This window comes from Eretmochelys imbricata, chromosome 3 (genome assembly GCF_965152235.1).
Source record: "Eretmochelys imbricata isolate rEreImb1 chromosome 3, rEreImb1.hap1, whole genome shotgun sequence".
In the NCBI taxonomy this organism is placed as follows: Eukaryota; Metazoa; Chordata; order Testudines; family Cheloniidae; genus Eretmochelys; species Eretmochelys imbricata.
Window position 1 is genome coordinate 96,309,250 of NC_135574.1, and position 18,444 is coordinate 96,327,693.

General features: G+C 49.6%; 1 protein-coding gene across 5 annotated transcripts in view; it reads left to right on the top strand.

Moving 5' to 3' along the window:
* Positions 1 to 18,444, top strand: part of NCOA7 (nuclear receptor coactivator 7) — a 168,117-nt gene that overhangs the window by 49,974 nt on the left and 99,699 nt on the right. The window lies entirely within an intron of this gene.

The following is an 18,444-nucleotide window of genomic DNA, read 5'->3' on the forward strand; positions in this document are numbered from 1 at the left end:
ATATACAAATAGCTGCTGTAACATTACTGGGAAGGAAAGTCCAGCACAGAGCTGCTTTTCCACCTTCCCTCTCCAGTCTGTACTTAATTATTGTTAGGCTTGGAAGGATTACGGTAGATTGTTATCAGTAAACATCTGTTTCACTGTACAGAAACTGATGAAAAAATATTTCTGTCAGTAATAATCAAAATTTACAGATAGGCATAGTAAGAAAAGTGCTGCTTGAGAACTTATTAGAGTTTGATTTAGGGATATTTACCTGGTATATTTTGACATTGGCTGTTGACAGTTTGTGTTTTAATGTCTATAAGGTTTTACCTTTTTGAATCTCAGCATGTACTGATATTAAATAATTATCGTCTGACTTCTCCTGATAATTTCCCGCTACTCTGAAAATTTAAATGAATAAAAATCAGGAACAAATGCTTAAACACATAATTTTGTGCAATTTTAAATCAGTAAAAATAAAAAAAAATACTTAAAAAATATTGACCTTATCTGTTGAAATTATAAAAAAATAAAAATCAAATTCTGCCAACCCTAATTGTTGTTAACCAACTACACCAAAAACTGCACTATGTGTTTTGTGGACTTGTAATAAAGTAGGTTCCCTCCCTAATAACAGGAGTGGGACAAGGGGTGCAACAATTTTTTTGTTGCTGTTTAGCCAAAACCTAAGGTTAATGTGAGATGGAATGTAGAAGTAATAGTCATGTGGAAGTTCATAGTAGTGATAATTTCAGAGCTTCAGCTTTGAAAAGTTTGAGTGATGGCTATGGCAGTAGTTCTCTTCTCCCTTTTCCAAAGTCTGGAAGTACTCTCAGGACCCCTTAAATTAATTAAGGCTTTATGTGTTCCACATCCACATACCAAAATCCTCTTTGTTTGCAAGAGGCAGTGATTATTAGGGTACTAGTTACACTAGCTTCTATTCTTCCATATCCTGGTTGATGCATGGGATGGCTGTGGAGGGAGTTACAAGTTCCATTCCTGTACTGAGAGGAAGGTTGACACTGAGGACTACTTGGAGAAGATTGACAAGAAATGGCTGTTGTAAGTTAGGCCTTGTCTACAGAAAGAAATAGCTTAAATTGATTGGGGACTTGGTGTAAACTAACCTGAAATAAGCCGCTCTTCAACCAAAATAAGAGAGTCCACACAGGGGTTTTTAAACCAGGATAAGGATGAAAATGATTTGGGGTTCATTAGGCACGGCAGGCGACTCTGTGCGCTGCCTCCGCCCACAGGTGCCGTCCCCGCAGTTCCCATTGGCCGCGATTCTCAGCCAGTGGGAGCTGCGGAGCTAATCCTCAAGGCAGGGCAGGGGCAGCGCGCAGAGCTGCCTGCCGCATCTCCACCTAGGAGCAGCCAGGATAGGTAGCCACTTGCAGGGAGCCGCCCCAGGTGAGTGACCCCCGAATCCAGCACCCCGCAGACCCTCCCATGCCCCAAGCCCCCTCCTGCACCCAAAGTCCCTCCCAGAGCCCGTGCACCGCACCCCCTCCCAGGCCCCAACCCCCTGCTGGCCCCACACCAACTGGACTATAAACGGGAATTTCAGTGAAGATCAGAAATGCTGGTTTATAGAGCTTTTCAGTTGGTGAAGTGCCGGATAAAACAGCTTTTACTGCGATAGAAAACATGCCTTATAGTTAAGGCTATGATTTTGTCATGGAGGTCGCGGAAATCATGGAATCCGTGACTTCCAAAGACTTTCATGACTTCAGGCCCGGTAGCTGGGAGCTTCAGGGTTTCGCCGCTTCCCGCAGGGCAGGCAGCTGTGAGATATCCCTGAGGCAGCTGGCCCCCAAGCTCTAAGCCACCATGGGCAGCGAGGGTACCCTGCAGCTCCTGGCCTCTGTGAGTGACGGGTACCTCGCGGGCAACAGGGGGACCGCCGCAGCTCCCTGGCCAGCAGGGCAGGGGGACCCCTGCAGTCCCCGGCCGTGGCGGCGACAGCGGCAGGGTGATCCCTGCAACTGCCCACCATTGGGGATGGGAGAGGGACCCTGAAGCTCCTTGCCACCACGGAGGGACAGGGGGACCTGGAGCTCTGAGCCCCCATGGGTGGTGGGGGCCCCAGAGCTCTCAGCCACCCCACCGCTGCCCAGCTCCTTCTCATTTTATCATAGATATTTTTAGTAAAAGTCAGGGACAGGTCACGGGCTTCTGTGAATTTTTCTTTATTGCCTGTGACCTGTCCATGATTTTGAGTAAAAATATCCATGACAAAATCTTAGCCTTAGTTATAGTGATAAAGGAGCTCAATCTATTTAGTTTAACAAAGAAAAGGTTAAGGGGTGACTTGATCACAGTCTATACCTGCATGGGGAACAAAATATTTGATAAAGGGGCTCATCAGTCTAGCAGAGAAAGGTATAACACAATCCAATGGCTGGAAGTTGAAGCTAGACAAATTCAGACTGGAAATAAGGTGAAAATTTTTAACAGTAAGGGTAATTAACCATTAGAAGGATTTACCAAGGGTCATGGTGGATTCTCTGTCACTGGTAATTTTAAAATCAAGTTTAGATGTTTTTCTAAAGATCGGCTGAATTCAAAAGGAATTATTTTGTGGAAGTTCTGTGCCCCGTGGTATCCAGATTAAATGATTCCAAGGCCAGAAGTGACCATTCTAATCTATGAATCTGTAAGTAAAGAAGGAGTTGATTATTTAGATAGTTTTGTTTTATAATAGTATCTGACAGTGTAATTAAAATATTTGAGAAATATTAAATCAGTGGTTAGATTTTCACATTCATCCTCTAGCATCAACACCTTTGCTTGGAAGAAGTCAGAAACTTGCTGTATAGAATGCATCTGCACAGGTATATCAAGCTTGGGTATTTTTTATCATCTGCTTGTCCCCAGTCTTTTATGTGTTTTCAGAATGGAAAGTTTCCACCTACTGTTAAGGCATAGTGACTAGGCAGTTTATCCTTGCAGTATGAATAGTCTCAAAGCCAACATACAGCAGAAGTTGGAATTTTATAAATTACTGTGGGGGAAATATTGTCTTGTATCATCTTATTTACATAACAAAAATGGTTTAGATCATCTTACAGGGATGTAAATGTTAGCTCAGTATCCTGCTATTCAGACTATAAACAGTATCATATTTTAGTCCCATTATCGTGACCAATGGCATGTATGCCAAAGACGTTTCATTCTCAAAAAAATGACTAAAGATATATAACTTGTTCAGATTTATGAATATTTATAACCCATATAATCTGTCCTATAACTGAAGATTTCTCCATGTAGTTGTGGATAAAGCTCTGGATGCTAAGGGCAGGTCTACACTTGACAGGCTTCTTCTGTCAGCATAGGTACACCACCTCCCCAAGAAGTGGTAGCTATATGATTTAGCGCTGTCTAAACTGGGGGTTAGGTTGGTTTAACTGCGTCACTCAGGGGTTTGGATTTTTCAAACCTCCGAGCAATGTAGTTATACCTACCTGATTTCCTAGTGTAGATCTGGCCTAAGAGATACCATAAAGGAACGTCTGGGGCTTAGACCTTTGTGATATTATGGGGAGCAGAAATGTTGTAGCTGGTTTTCTGCCTGCTAGCGTGCCTTATATCAGTACATAGCTCCAGAGCTTTTATATAACTATATAAAGTTTTATATAACTTTTTAGGGTGTTCTTTTAATGAAATGTAATTTTAATATTTTGAATCCCTTTCACAATGGCTTTAGCTTTCAGACATTGAAGACTGTCTAGACCTGCACAAACAGCACTATAAGAAATTCTTATATTTTTGTAAGGGGCTTTGCTAAACTCAGAAGATCCTCTAGTGTGGAAAGGTGGTATCTGCAGTTCATTGCTTACATCATATTGCTGTTGTATTTATTAAGAATAACTTTTATTGTATGTGTAAATCTGAAAAATGTGACAGTTTGCAGTTATCTAATTACTGCATAAAAAAATCTGTTATGGAAGTGGGTTTGGAATGTGAAGGTTTTAGGAGGTTTTGAGGCAGCACTTAACTTGGGAACTGTGTCCTTCTGATTTCTGAACTATCGGTGAGGTTTTACATTATCAGCGTGGAGCTCTTTGCAGTTCTGTGATAGCCTTTGTGTAAAACAGGATAAAAGTGTGTATAAGAACTAGCTAAGCACTACTTGTGCAATCAGTCACAGGACTACATTTCCAACATACACGTTTTTCTTCAGGGCAGTCCAAGCAACAACTGATTTGTGCAGTTTTACTGAGTTTATACTGATATCTGTGCCTTCACTGAGTAGGTACCTTATAGGAGTGCAGAACAAACATTGTTACTAGATGCGGGGATATTGGGAGTATTTATTTGGGTCATTTGGGCCGTTTTCTGGAAGAGAAGAGATTCTTAGTGCTGTATGTCTAGTGACCACGCACAGTGAGAAGGGAGTGAAGGAAGAGAGACCAGGGAATAGTCCACATTTAGTGTAAAGAGATGTTAGCAAAGGGAAGAAGGGAGAAAATTAGAATGAAGAGTTTTGAATTCTGTTGCGGCACCATTATAAACATACAGAGCAAAAAGTGTTTGATTACTTAATTTCAAAACATACTGTGGTACATAAGAGATTTCAAAGCTGATTTTCACTAATTGTTTATCCTGAAAGATATGTGCAATACTAACTTGTTATGCAGTAAGCATACAGTGACCTTCTGTTTGCCTTTCTAAACGGGACCTTTGGTGACTTTTATCTGCCTTTAAAAAGAAAGCATTAGGAAAAACTGAACTTGTCCCTCCTTTAGTGTGTAAACAGTGTACATAATGCAGCTTTGATGCAGAAGGCTGTACAGTTCTGATAAGAGTTGGTGCTATAGTAGTCATAATATATTATGTCTTCATTTTCCTCCACCATAGAAAGAGTCTCAGAGCTGTCCCTGGAGATCTTTATGGTTATGTAATATTGCACAATTTAACTGATCCTGTCATTGGGATAGTTAAATAGCATTACATCTTAGTGGCCATCAAGACGTAAGGGAGGGCAGCAGAAAACAATAGGGTTGTTTGATTCCTCAGTTTTAGGCTCTTTCTGTACTCTGCAGAATCTAAGATTTTAATTTTAAAATATTGCAGTTTTATTTTTTAGGTTTTGAAAATAGCCTTTCCAGTGTACTATTGTCCTGTTAACTTCACCTTACAGAAAACTAGGTGCAGCCAAATTGCAGTAGGGAACCCCACAAACAATTCTGTTGACATCCATGAAATTTAAGTTCAAGATGAAGCTGTTTAAATCCTAGCATTGAGAAATGGCAACTTAATAAACAAACATTCAGTAGTACGGAGTTGTGGCAGGGGATTTTTTGTTTGTTTTTGTTTTGTCTTGTTTCATTTGTTTTGTTTTGTTTTGTTTTTTGTTAGCCTCTCATTCAATCAAATGTTTGGGAAGCCACAATTTACCTAACAATATTTGCAGGGGAATACAAGCTTTGGTAGTGCTATGATGGCAACCTAATAAGAAGAGGCATGAAGACTGAATTGTAAACCAAGCCAAATCCCAAAATCATGTATATCCTTTACTGCTCTTTGTGATATATAAAATCAGGGGTAAAAATAAAATTTCTCTCTTACTGGTATGTGGGGGGGGGCAGCTTTGGCCCCCCTCCCCGGAAGGGGCGGGCCTCGGGCGGGGCTGCGGGGTGTCAGTGTCCCCCAGCCAGCTCTCCCGCTCCATCCAGGGCTCCAGCAGCGATTTAAAGGACCTGGGGCTCTGGCTGTCAGTGGCCTGGGGGGGGCAAAAGGGGCAGGGACGTTAAAGCGCTGCTGTGGCAGTGCTCTAAGCTGGGTCCTTTTGCTGCGGCAGCGCTTTAGAGTCAGCGGTAAGGGCTGGTACAGGCGGCCACTTTTTACCAGTACACTGTATCAGCCCGTACTGCCTTACTTTCACCCCTGTATAAAATCAACATCAAGTTCTATGTTTGTTTGGGTTTTCTTCACACATTAGAATGATCAGGTCCTGACTTCCCTTTTTTTTCCCTGGGGGACTTTGCAAACTTTAGGAGGACTGTGAATGTGACATTGCTGGACCCTAAAACTTGAGCTGCAGCTCCCCTGGCAATCAGTTGAAAGGGGATGGGAGTGGGGGGAGAATGTTGACCTTAAACAAACTTTCCTGTGCTCCCATAGTAAATTAAATTAACTCAAGATCTTTATCTCCCCTCAGCTGGGGACTTGAATCACTGCAGCTCAGCGTCAGTCTCTGGTCGTTCCCAGACTGCTAGAGAATGCCAATAGGATATGGGGAAAAAGAAGGAAATCCGTACCTGATATTTTTTTTAATCTAATAAAACAAGCAGATGGAAAGATCTCTTGTTTTGGAATAAAATCTTTAAGGCCATTTTTGCACATGATAATGGAGTAGTAAATAACTTTTTTCTTCACAGTTCTCCTTTAAAATGACACTGCAGCCTCCCTGCTGCCTTTTTTTCCACATTCTTTTTTTTAAGGAAGAAAGCAATTTTCTTTAAGTGCTGGTAGCAAGCCTGCCAGTGTTTGAATTACGGTTAGTTTTTTAGAAGTCAGTATCAACAAGATATTTCAGTTAGTATAGTTGGGAAGTGATTGCACAGCCAAAAAGAAATAAAAGAAAGAAACTTCGCACAGTGCATCTAGGAATGTCTCCTCAGGAAATCTTTGTGACTCTGTGTTCCTGACGAGCAGGGCAATATGCCTGTAAATCTCACCCAACAGAGAATGCATCAAAAATACTGGAAAAGGACAAAACAACTCAGCTCTGGAAGAGAGGTAAGGTCTGAATGCAGGTGTTGTGGTCAAGAGCGCCTGAATTTTATTCCCCTCTCTAATTCCATCTGCGGTCTTGTGCAAGACTGTTAAGATCCCTGCCTCATTTACACCACTTTTAAATTGGGAATATTATTATGTATTTCTGGCCTGTTGTAGTTGGTTTACTAATGTGGGCATTGTGGCAGAAGCTGGAGTAGTCCCTTAGTAAGTGTCCCCAACAGTGGAAGGTCTGCCAGGTTGTAGTGGTGAAAGTTATGGTGGTGTGAGGTAACTGCAATCCCCTACCCACTACCCCAACCCTCAAACTGGGCAGTGCTGGCAATGGAGGAGGCATAGCCAAAGTACCTGGGGGATGTGTTGGTTCAGCACCCCTTCATTGCAGCTTCCACAGGTGTGTCTGTGGAACTTAAAGCTGCCTCCTTCAGGACAAAGCTCCATGGGAGGGCAGGTAATGAAAACACAGATTCAGGGAACCTGGACCCCTGACTCTGGACCAGCTTGGTCTGCAACAGTAAATTATGTGCCTGCAAAAATAACCTGTTTCGGCAGGAAGCTGAAATACTTCCTGTGGACCAAAAATATTATCCCTTGCCAGTAAATTTGCTGTCCTAAAAATTTCACACACCCTTCACTAGGAATTGCCATTGGTCCATCTAGTGTGGTATCCTGTTTCTGACAGTGGCCCATGCCAGATGTTTCAGTGTAAGGCTTAAAACTCCTGTAATGAACAATTATGCAATAGCATGCCCATGGAGGAAGGTTTTTTTTCCCCCTTAGCCCCCCAGCCACTAATTAGTGGTTGGCTAACATCTTAAAATTTGATTTTTATACTTGTGGAATTATGAATGATTAAAATAATAATAATTAAGACCCTACGTTAGGAAAGTGTTTAAGCATGTGCTTACATTTAAGCATGTGATTAAATCCCATTGACTCAATAGGATTTAGGCATGTGCTTTAGGAGTTTGAAGCTGCACTATTGAAGTCAGTGAGAGTTTTGCCATTAAATTGGATAGAAGAGAATCACCCTAAGGGCTTGACTATACAACCATTTAGTTCACGGCAACCTGGGGTATAAGTCTACCCCACGCTAGTCTGCTGCTGAACACTTAATACTTGTGTGGGCTCTGCTGCTGCACACTAAGTTCCCTGGTACGCTTTAATCTACTCCTGTTTCAAAGCAGGAGACATTAAAGTGCACTAGGAAACTTTTAGTGCATGGCAGGCTAGTGTGGGATAGATTTACACCCCAGAAAGTTAACATTAAGTTAACATTAGCCTTCTGGGTGTCCCAATGTGTCGTGTGTTTGTCTCAGTGGTGAAAGTAAGCCAGTATGCCCCGGTACAGCGTACCGGTAAGAGCCAGTGCACCGTACTGGGGCAGCCCGGCTTCCTCAGGCGACAATTTAAAGGGCCTGGGGCTCCCAGCAGTGGCTGGAGCCCCAGGCCCTTTAAATTGCCTCCGCAGCCCCGCTGCTGGAGCCCTGGGTAGCGGCTGAAGGGCTCCGGCAGCTATTTAAAGGGCCTGGGGCTCCCCTGCTTCTACCGCCCGGGCCCTTTAAATAGCCGCTAGAGCCCTGCCACCGCTACTCCAGGGCTCCAGCGGCTATTTAAAGGACCGGGGCGGTAGAAGCAGGGGAGCCGCGGGCCCTTTAAATAGCCCCCAGAGCCCTGGGGTATCGGGGGCTCCAGGGGCTATTTAATGGGTCGGGGCTTCAGCTGCCTCTGCTGCCCCGATCCTTTAAATAGCCGCTGGAGCCCCACCGCTTCCCCAGGGCTCTGGTGGCTATTTAAAGGGCCAGGGCGGTAGAAGAGGGGAGCCCCGGGCCCTTTAAATTGCCTCCAGAGCTCCAGTGCTGGAGCTCTGGGGTAGTAGCTGCAGGGCTCCGGCAGCTATTTGAAGGGCCTGGGACTCCCCTGCTTCTACTGCCCAGGCCCTTTAAATAGCCACTGGAGCCCCGCCGCCACTACTCCAGGGCTCCGGCGGCTATTTAAAGGACCGGGGTGGTAGAAGGGGGGAGCCCCGGACCCTTTAAATAGCCCCTGGAGCCCCGGGCTGCTGCTGCTACCCCAGTGGGGGGGCAGGGGGCACTTACCTTACAGGGTGGTCTGGGGCTGGCTCTGACCCCCTCAACCCCACCCCTTCCACCCTAGGCCACGCCCCTTCTGGGGGCCAGAGCTGGTCCCAGAGTACCGGTAAGTCACTCAACTTACTTTCACCCCTGGTTTGTCTATTTAGATTGTAAGCACAGAGATTGTCTCCTTCTGTGTCTTATAAATAGGGAGACCATATTCTCCCAAAGGGAAGAGGGACACCCCACTGGCCAGCCTGAGGCCCCCCTTAACTCCCCCCTCCGCCCCCCGTGCGGCTGGCCAGAGCCCTCCCTGCCTCCTGCCTGTGTGGGGCCAGCCCGAGATCCCCCTTCCCCCGCGGGTTTGATCCAAGCCTCACCGGCGTGGGGCTGTCCCGAGGCCCCCCGTTGCCCACCCACCCACAGGGCAGGCCCGAGCAAGCCACTCCCCCAAGCCATCCCTCCTCCGTGGGGCTGGCGTTGCTGCTTGGCTCCCCTGCCCTGCATGTTTTCTGCGCCCCGCTTGGGGTCGCACCCCACTGCAAACGGGACAAATGCAGAGTATGTCTCTGATACTGCAAATGTTTATGGGTGTGAGTAATTTATGCAGGGAAGAAAAGCAGAATATATTCTTTACTAGTGCAGAACACTGCCACGACTATGGCCCTATTTTCTTCCTGATTTTTAGAGATGGTCAAAAAAATGTAATTGTGACATATTTTCTGGGAAAATTGTTTTTTTCCCAAAATGAATGTTTCCATAGAAAATATTAATGTCAAGTGAAATTTTTATGACTTTTTAAAATGAAAAGCTGGTAACAGTTTTAGATTTTTATATCAAAAATCAGAAAAGCCATATTTGTTATTTAGCATATCACCAAATATTTAAGACCCACTACTATCACAGGCTTTATGATAGTAGTGGGTCTTAAATATTTGGTGGTGTTACGTTAAATAGCAAATATGGCAGTTTCCTGAATATCCTTGGAAAAACTTATTAAACTGAATTAAAATATATTTTGGGTCCACTGTATTAAATGCAAAGTTTATGTATTATTGTGGGCTGGGATTGCATGCAACCTCTCTAGCAGGGACGATGGGGTGGAGGGAATAAGGCCTGAAAGCTCAAAGAACTATATTAAAAATGTGCCAGACAAAAATGGACTTTTGGAACAATAAGTGTTAAGTGAATTTCCTGGAAAATACCTTAAAAAAGACTAATGCAAATTTCCCACCTTTGGTTATGCAAAAACTCAGCCTTTTAAAATTATGCCCTAAGGAAAGAGTCTTTGTCTGCTAATTATGTGCTACCAAAGGTAACAATGAATAGCCATATAAAGAAACTGGCTGCTCTACTAGCCTGTGTTCTGGTTCTAAATCCAAGACCCTTATAAACTTGTAGCCATGGCAAAAACCCAGTTGTGGGTTTTAAAGAATTAACAGCTACCAGATCCTGAGGCTGGAGTTGGGATAACCTCTGATAAGATTTTTAGCATGTGTGTAGGTTCGTTTGTTGTTTTAATATGTTTCACCTGAAAAATAAAAGTGCTTGTTTATAAAGAGCTGTGTGGTAACTTATAACTGTGGTCAACACCCTGGGCATAGTCTCTAAAAGGAAAGCAAAGGGCAGGTGCTGGCCTTTTAGGCAGTCTGGCTTGCTGGAAATATGACAGTGTAGGCTGGGAACTGTACAATCTGGAATAACAGTCAGAAGGAAAAGAGATGGGCCTCCACCCAAGAGAGGTGATGCCGGTTAAGCAGCCAGGAGCCTAAAATGGGTGCGCTTATTGGACCACGATGGGGGAATGCAGGTGCAGTTGGCCTGAACTGTGACACTAGTGTCTAGAACAGCGTTTCTCAAATGCATGGCTGCCACCACGGGCTTTTCTTGTGGCCACAGCCTCCTGGGCAATGATTGGGGGGGCAAAGCAGCCGGCCCTCCCCTTCCCTGTTGCTCCTCGATGTGCCACCTTGGTGTTGATTGCTGGGGCTGCCAGCAGGGGTTGGGCCCTGCCCCGGCCCCCTTCTGGAGACACAGTGCTGGAGGAGCAGGCAGCCTGTGAGTTTCCAATCTTCCCAGGGGTGGCAGGGCTCAGTTTTCAGCCCTGGGATGGTGGGGTGGCAGGCTCCGGCCACGGGGCTTCAGGCTTTGGGCTCTGGCCCCATGCTCTGGCTGCAGGGCTTCGGGCTATGGCCCCGGGGCTTCAAACTCCTTCCTGAGGCCCCATCCCCCAGGCTTCAGGCTCTGGCTCCCCGCTGCCTCCCCATCTTCCTTCCTGGGGCCCTCATCACCCCTGACCCCTGCTGACTATCCATCCACCTCCCCATCCAGGGCTTGATTTGTCCCCAGGCTTGCCAGGGATGTATAAGTCTGCTGTGAAAAGTGAAACTTGTATGTTTGTTAATATCACTTTTCACATCAGACTTAGTAGCTGGCTGGGAGGCTGTAAAAAATATTAACAAACATACAAATATCACTTTTCTCAGCAGCAGACTTAATAGCTAGCAATAAATACATTACAATGGTTTTGATGTGCATATGTGCATGTTTATTTGTTTTTCCTAAAGTTAATTAAGTATTTTAGGAAAAATTGTCGGAGCAGCCACCACAGGGAAAAAATGTGGGGTGCTGAGCACTCACCGGCACCCCCATCAATGCCTCTCCCTCCCCCTAGAGCCTCCCGCCTGCCAGCGAGCCCCGCGGATCAGCGCCTCCCTCTCCCTCCCTGCGCTTACCGCCCGCCGTGGTCAGCTGTTTCACGGCATGCAGGAGGCTCGGGGGGCGGGGGAGGGAAGAGGGGGGAGGGAAGAGGAGTGAGGATGCGATGCACTCGGGGGAGGGGCGGAAGTGGGCGGGAAGAGGCAGGGTGGGGCCTTGGGGAAAGGGTGAAGTGGGGATGGGGCCTGGGGCAGAGCCGGGGGTCAAGCCCCCCCGGCACTTTGGAAAGTCGGTACCTGTTGTTATGTGACCTTAAGAAAATGTTAAAGGAGCAATTCCCAAGACACATCACTTCATTCTACCTTCTGTCTAATGCTGTTGGTTGAGAGCCAGCTGTAACTCATTATAAAAGAAGGCATTCAGTAGATTTGTAAATCAAAGTAAAAATAGCCTTATAAAAGCCTTCCACTGTGAGGGGATTTAGTAGGCTGCTGTAATGGCAATGTAGACCTGAATGCGTTATAATCTATTTTTCTTGGTTAAACAGAAAAGGTGTGTCAACACCGCTGCTGGGAGGTCTGACTCCCAGCTAGGGTAGATGTATATGCATTAGCTCTGCTTGTGCTCATGTGATAAAAATATCCGTGTGCTTGTGGTATCCTGTGAGGTGGCTTGGACTAGCTGCCCAAGTGTGATGATGTCACGCCGCAGGGAGGGGGGAGTGTTGACCTGGGAATGTGCCCTGGGGATGAGAGACCTGAGAGCCTGTCACCTGAGCCGGGAGGGGGAGGGGGAGGTAACACCTCTGCCCAGGAATGCGAAGAGAGGCTGCAGGAGAGAGCCTGCTGGGCGGGTTTAGTTTTCAGTTTGGGGCTGGGTGGAGGAAGGCAGGGAACCCCAGGGCTGGGGTCTAAGCTCCCTGCTCCCCCAGAAGGACTTGGCTGAGGGGTCCTGGTTGTACCCACAAGCTCTGTTTTGGACTGTGTTCCTGTTGTTCAATAAACCTTCTGTTTTACTGGCTGGCTGAGAGTCTCAGTGAATCCCAGGAAGAGGGGTGCAGGGCCTGGACTCCCCCACACTCCGTGACAACTGGTGGCAGTGGTGGGATGTACTGCACACCGTGAATGGTGCTTCCTGCACTAAGTGACTGGGGAACAGTAAAATGAAGGGGGATTGACGGGGACCAGGCTTGCTGAAGATTCAGAGAGAGATGGTTTCAGGGGGCAGTTAACCCCTGGGAGTGTGTGAACAAAGAGAAGGACTTTTGCAGTAACAGGGTCCCTCGGGGGATTGCAGTGAGCGGTCCCAGGGGCGGAGGAGTCTGCAGCTCAACCCTGGCAAAGAGGTGGTGACCTCAAGAAGGACTGGCACACGAGGGGTTTTTCCTGGAAACCGTAGAAAGCTGCCCAGGCCTGCGAGTGGCCAGCAGGGAGATGTACGCTAAACGCCTTAAGAGTGACCTGGTGGAGCCGTGCAGGCAGAGGGGGCTGCGCATTGGGAGGTCCACCAAGGAACAGCTGATTGCCCAGTTGGAGGAGAGGGATTGCTTGGATGACCCGAACCCTGTCCCTGAGGGAAGCTGCCTGGTGGATGCAGTGTGGGCCCTGGGGCCTGACCGGGCTGGGAGGGGTCAGACTGCAGCCGAGGACATCCCGAGACCCTTCCTACATAGGCCTGGGGAAGGGGTTGGGGGAAGCCCAGCGAATACCGAGGGCACCCTGATCCTCCCGGCGGAGCTCCCCATCCCTGGAGCGGATGCGGCTGGATTGGGAGAGGGAGATGAACATGGGGGAGCTGGAGGATCATGAAAAACAACGTCAACATGAGCAGGAGGAGAAGGAGAAACAACGTCAACGTGAGCAGGAGGAGAAGGAGAGGGAACATCAGGAGAAGGAGAGGCAACGTAGGCATGAGCAGGAGGAGAAGGAGAAACAAAGACAGCATGAACTGGAGCTGGCCAGGCTGAGGAGCAGTGGGGCCCTGGCTGCGGTGAGTGCGCGGGGACCCAAGACTGCAAGGAGCTTTGATAAGTGCTTCCTGGCCCAGCGTAAGGAGGGGGAGGACATAGATAGCTTCCTGACGGCCTTTGAGAATGCCTGCGGGATGCACAGGGTTGACCCTGCAGACAGGCTCCAGTTTCTCACCCCCTTACTGGACCCCAAAGCTGTGGAGGTGTACAGCCAAATGACAGGGGCGGAGGCAGGGGACTATGAACTGTTCAAACAGGCCCTGCTCTGTGAGTTTGGGCTGACCCTCGAGATGTACCGGAGAAGGTTCTGGAGTCAAACGCCTGAGGTCACATACCTACAACTGGTCAACCGAATGCAGGGATATGCCCGCAAGTGGACAGCTGGGGCCCAAGCTAAAGAGGACCTACTTGACCTAATCGTACTGGAGCAACTGTTTCCACAGTATGCATCCGAAGAAGTGAGCTGTAGCTCACGAAAGCTCATGCTCAAATAAATTGGTTAGTCTCTAAGGTGCCACAAGTACTCCTTTTCTTTTTGTATGAACAGTGCCCTTCCGACCTGAGGCTGTGGTTGGTGGACAAAAAGCTAGAGAACCCGCAGCACGCAGGGCAGCTGGCCAATGAGTTTGTGAACAGTCGGTCAGGGGGTAGCAGGGAGGAGTCCCAAAAGAACAGGCTCCCCCCTGATGCAGAGAGAGAGTCACCATGGGGCCTCCCAGCGGGGAAATAGGGAGAACCCCCTCCAAAGGGGAACACCTGGCGTTGGGCCCTTCCGACCCGCTCGAGGGGACCAACGTGACCTGAGCTGCTATCACTGTGGCCAGAGAGGCCACGTACGGATCCAGTGCCCCAGGCTCAGGGACAGACTGAGCAGACCCAACCTACCCAGGGTTAACTGGGTAGGGACCCAGCTGGACGAGGGGCAGACGGCCCAGGCAAGGGGGGCTGCCAGTTTACCACCTGCTCAGGAGGGAAGAGTACCCCAGGCCAGCTCCGCCAGAGGGCTGGATACTCTGGACTCAGGGTGCTCGGTTTACAGGGTGGGCGCAGGGTTGTCCCTCCGGAGAGAGTGCCTTGTTCCCCTGGAGGTGGATGGGAGGAAGGTCAGTGGATACTGGGATACGGGCGCGGAGGTGACGCTGGCCCGGCCCAAGGTGGTGGCCCCAGATTGGGTGGTGCCCAACACCTACCTGACCCTGACGGGGGTGGGCGGGACCGCATTTAAGGTGCCCGTGGCAAGGGTACACCTGAAATGGGGGGCCAAGGAGGGCCCCAAGGATGTGGGGGTACACCACCATTTGCCCACTGAGGTTTTGATGGGGGAGACCTAGAGGACTGGCCAAGCAAGCCCCAGACCGCCCTGGTTGTGACCCGTAGCCAGAGCCGGCGAGGGGCACTGCACCCTGACCTTGGGGAGGGTACCACACCAGAGGCGCAGGACCCTACCCTGGTGGGGAGGGAGCGCCGAGGGTCACGGCTCAGAGAGGCTGTGGCCTCAGACCTGGCCAATGAGAGGGAACCGGTCCCCATCCCTTCCCCAGCCGCTGAGTTCCAGGCCGAGTTGAGGAAAGATCCCTCCTTGCGGAAGCTCAGGGACCTGGCCGACCTCAGTGTGGTACGGACCATGAGGAGAGGTTGCCAGGAGAGGTTCCTGTGGGAGAAGGGGTTCCAGTACCAAGAATGGGTTCCCACAAGGGAAGTAGAGTCCTGTGGGATCAGGAGGCAGCTCCCCAAGAAGTATCGCTGCAAGCTACTGTACCTGGCCCATGATATCCCCCTCTCAGGGCACCAGGGAATCCGGCGCACCTGGCAGAGGTTGCTACAGAACTTTTACTGGCCCGGGGTCTTTACCACGGTCCGGCACTATTGCCGATCCTGTGACTCCTGTCAGAGAGTGGGGAAGGCCCGGGACAAGGGGAAAGCGGCTTTGAGACCTTTGCCCATCGTAGAGGAGCCTTTCCAGAAGGTGGCCATGGACATCGTGGGACCTCTCAGCAAGACGACCCGGTCGGGAAGAAATACGTTCTGGTGGTGGTAGATTTTGCCACCCTCTACCCCGAGGCAGTGCCCTTAGCTTCCATTGAAGCAGACACCGTCGCGGATGCGCTCCTGACCATTTTCAGCCGAGTGGGATTCCCCAAGGAAGTCTTGACAGACCAAGGGTCCAACTTCATGTCGGCCCTGCTCCGGTGCTTGTGGGAGAAATGTGGGGTCCGGCACAACTGGGCCTCAGCTTATCACCCCCAGTCCAGTGGGCTGGTGGAGAGGTTCAATGGGACGCTAAAGATGATGCTGAAAACCTTTATGAACCAGCACCCGCAGGATAGGGACAAGTACTTACCTCACCTGCTGTTCGTGTACAGGGAGGTGCCCCAGGAGTCTACTGGATTTTCGCCTTTCGAACTGTTATATGGAAGGAGGGTAAGGGGCCCCCTGGACCTGATGAGAGACGAGTGGGAGGGCGAGGCCACTCCCAATGGAGAGTCAGTGGTGGAGTATGTCCTGATCTTCCGAGAGAGACTGGCTGAACTCATGGGCCTGGCCAGGGAGAATCTGGCCAGAGCCCAGAAGAAGCAGAAGGTCTGGTATGACTGCACGGCGCGGGCCCGTGCCTACGCCACCGGGGATCCGGTGTTGGTTCTCATCCCTGTGAGAAAGAACAAACTACAGGCTGCCTGGGAGGGCCCTTTCAAGGTTGTCAAGCAGCTCAATGAGGTAAACTATGTGGTGGAGCTGTCGAACCGGGCGCACCACCGCTGGGTGTACCATGTGAATATGATGAAGTCATATTATGCCAGGGGGAATGTGGTGTTGGCCGTGTGTGGACAGTGGGAGGAGCAGGGAGATGACCCTTTAGTAGATCAATTCCCTGGGACCAGAGCTGGTTCCCCCCTGGAAACAATTCCCCTCTCGGATCAGCTAACCACTGCCCAGCAAGCTGAGGTCAGGGGGGTGCTGCATGCATACCGACAGCTGTTTTCCAACCAGCCTGGACTCACTAATCTGACTGTCCACCGGGTGCAGACAGGGTTGCACCCGCCGATAAGATGCTCGCCCTTCCGAGTCACAGGGAAAACTGCTCAGGACCTGGAAAGAGAGGTCCGGGACATGCTGGCTTCGGGGGTGATCCAGCCATCTGCCAGCCCTTGGGCCTCGCCGGTGGTGCTGGCCCCAAAAAGGACGGGTCGGTCCGGTTCTGTGTGGACTATTGGAAGCTCAGTGCCATCACTGTATCTGATGCCTACTCCATGCCCAGGCCTGACGAGCTCCTAGACAAGCTGGGAGGAGCTCGGTACCTTACCACCATGGACCTTACAAAGGGCTACTGGCAAGTGCTGCTGGATGCAGATGCCCGTCTGAAATCGGCCTTTATCACCCCTCTGGGGCTCTATGAGTTCCTGACCCTGTCTTTCGGCCTCAAGGAAGCACCGGCCACCTTCCAGCGCCTGGTGGACCAGCTACTGAGGGGGATGGAAAGTTTTGCCGTGGCATATATTGATGACATCTGTGTCTTTAGCTAGACCTGGGAGGACCATGTGTCCCAGGTTAGACAAGTGCTGGACCGACTCCAGGGGGCTGGGCTGACTGTAAAAGTGGAGAAGTGCAAGGTGGGGATGGCTGAAGTATCTTACCTGGGCCATCGGGTTGGGAGTGGCCGCCTAACGCTGGAACCAGCCAAGGTGGAGGTGATCAGAGACTGGCCTGCTCCCCACACCAAAAAGCAGGTCCAAGCCTTTATTGGGATGGCAGGATACTACCGAAGATTTGTGCCCCACTTTAGTGCCATCGCCATCCCCATCACTGAGCTATGCAAGAAGGGGAAGCCAGACAAGGTGGTCTGGACCGAGCAGTGCCAGGAGGCTTTCTGGGTGCTGAAAGAGGCTCTGGTCAGTGGCCCAGTTCTGGCAAACCCAGACTTTGACAAGCTATTTGTGGTGTTCACTGACACCTCAGACACGGGACTGGGGGCGGTGTTAATGCAGGAGGATGAAAAGGGGGAGAGACACCCCATCGTGTACCTGAGCAAGAAGTTCCTACCCCGGGAGCAACACTACGCGGCCATCGAGAAGGAGTGCCTGGCCATGATGTGGGCCCTCAAGAAACTAGAGCCCTATCTCTTTGGGCGACACTTCACCATGTACACCGACCACTCTCCCCTGACCTGGCTGCACCAGATGAAAGGAACCAACGCCAAACTCCTGAGGTGGAGCTTGCTCCTGCAGGATTACGACATGGACATGGTCCACGTGAAGGGAAGTGCCAACCTGATAGCGGACGCGCTGTCCCAGAGAGGGGACCCCGAACTTCCCCAGGTCACTGGTCAGAGTGACCCCGCTCAGTTCAGTCTCGAAGCGGGGAGAGATGTGACGCAGCAGGGAGGGGGGAGTGTTGACCTGGGAATGTGCCCTGGGGATGGGAGACTTGAGAGCCTGTAACCTAAGCCGGGAGGGGGAGGTAACACCTCTGCCCAGGAATGTGAAGAGAGGCTGCAGGAGAGAGCCTGCTGGGGGGGTTTAGTCTTCAGTTTGGGGCTGGGTGGAGGAACGCAGGGAACCCCAGGGCTGGGGTCTAAGCTCCCTGCTCCCCCAGAAGGACTTGACTGAGGGGTCCTGGTTGTACCCACAAGCTCTGTTTTGACTGTGTTCCGGTTGTCCAATAAACCTTCTGTTTTACTGGCTGGCTGAGAGTCTCAGTGAATCCCAGGAAGAGGGGTGCAGGGCCTGGACTCCCCCACACTCCGTGACACCAAGTCCATCCCATTTGAGGTCCTGTGTATGTAGTTAGACGTGCCCAGTCTGAGCTGCTGTCTGTGCCACTGCAGCCTCTCAGTGATTTTTAGCGTGCTAGCTGGAGCATAGCTAGTGCGTGTATGTCTACCCAAGCTGGGAATCACACACCTCCAGCTCCGACGTAGACATAGCCAAAAATTGGGGTTATCTTATGCATTTCTAAATTTGTTAGGATTTTTATATATAGATAGATATATATACTGAGTTTTTAGGTTCT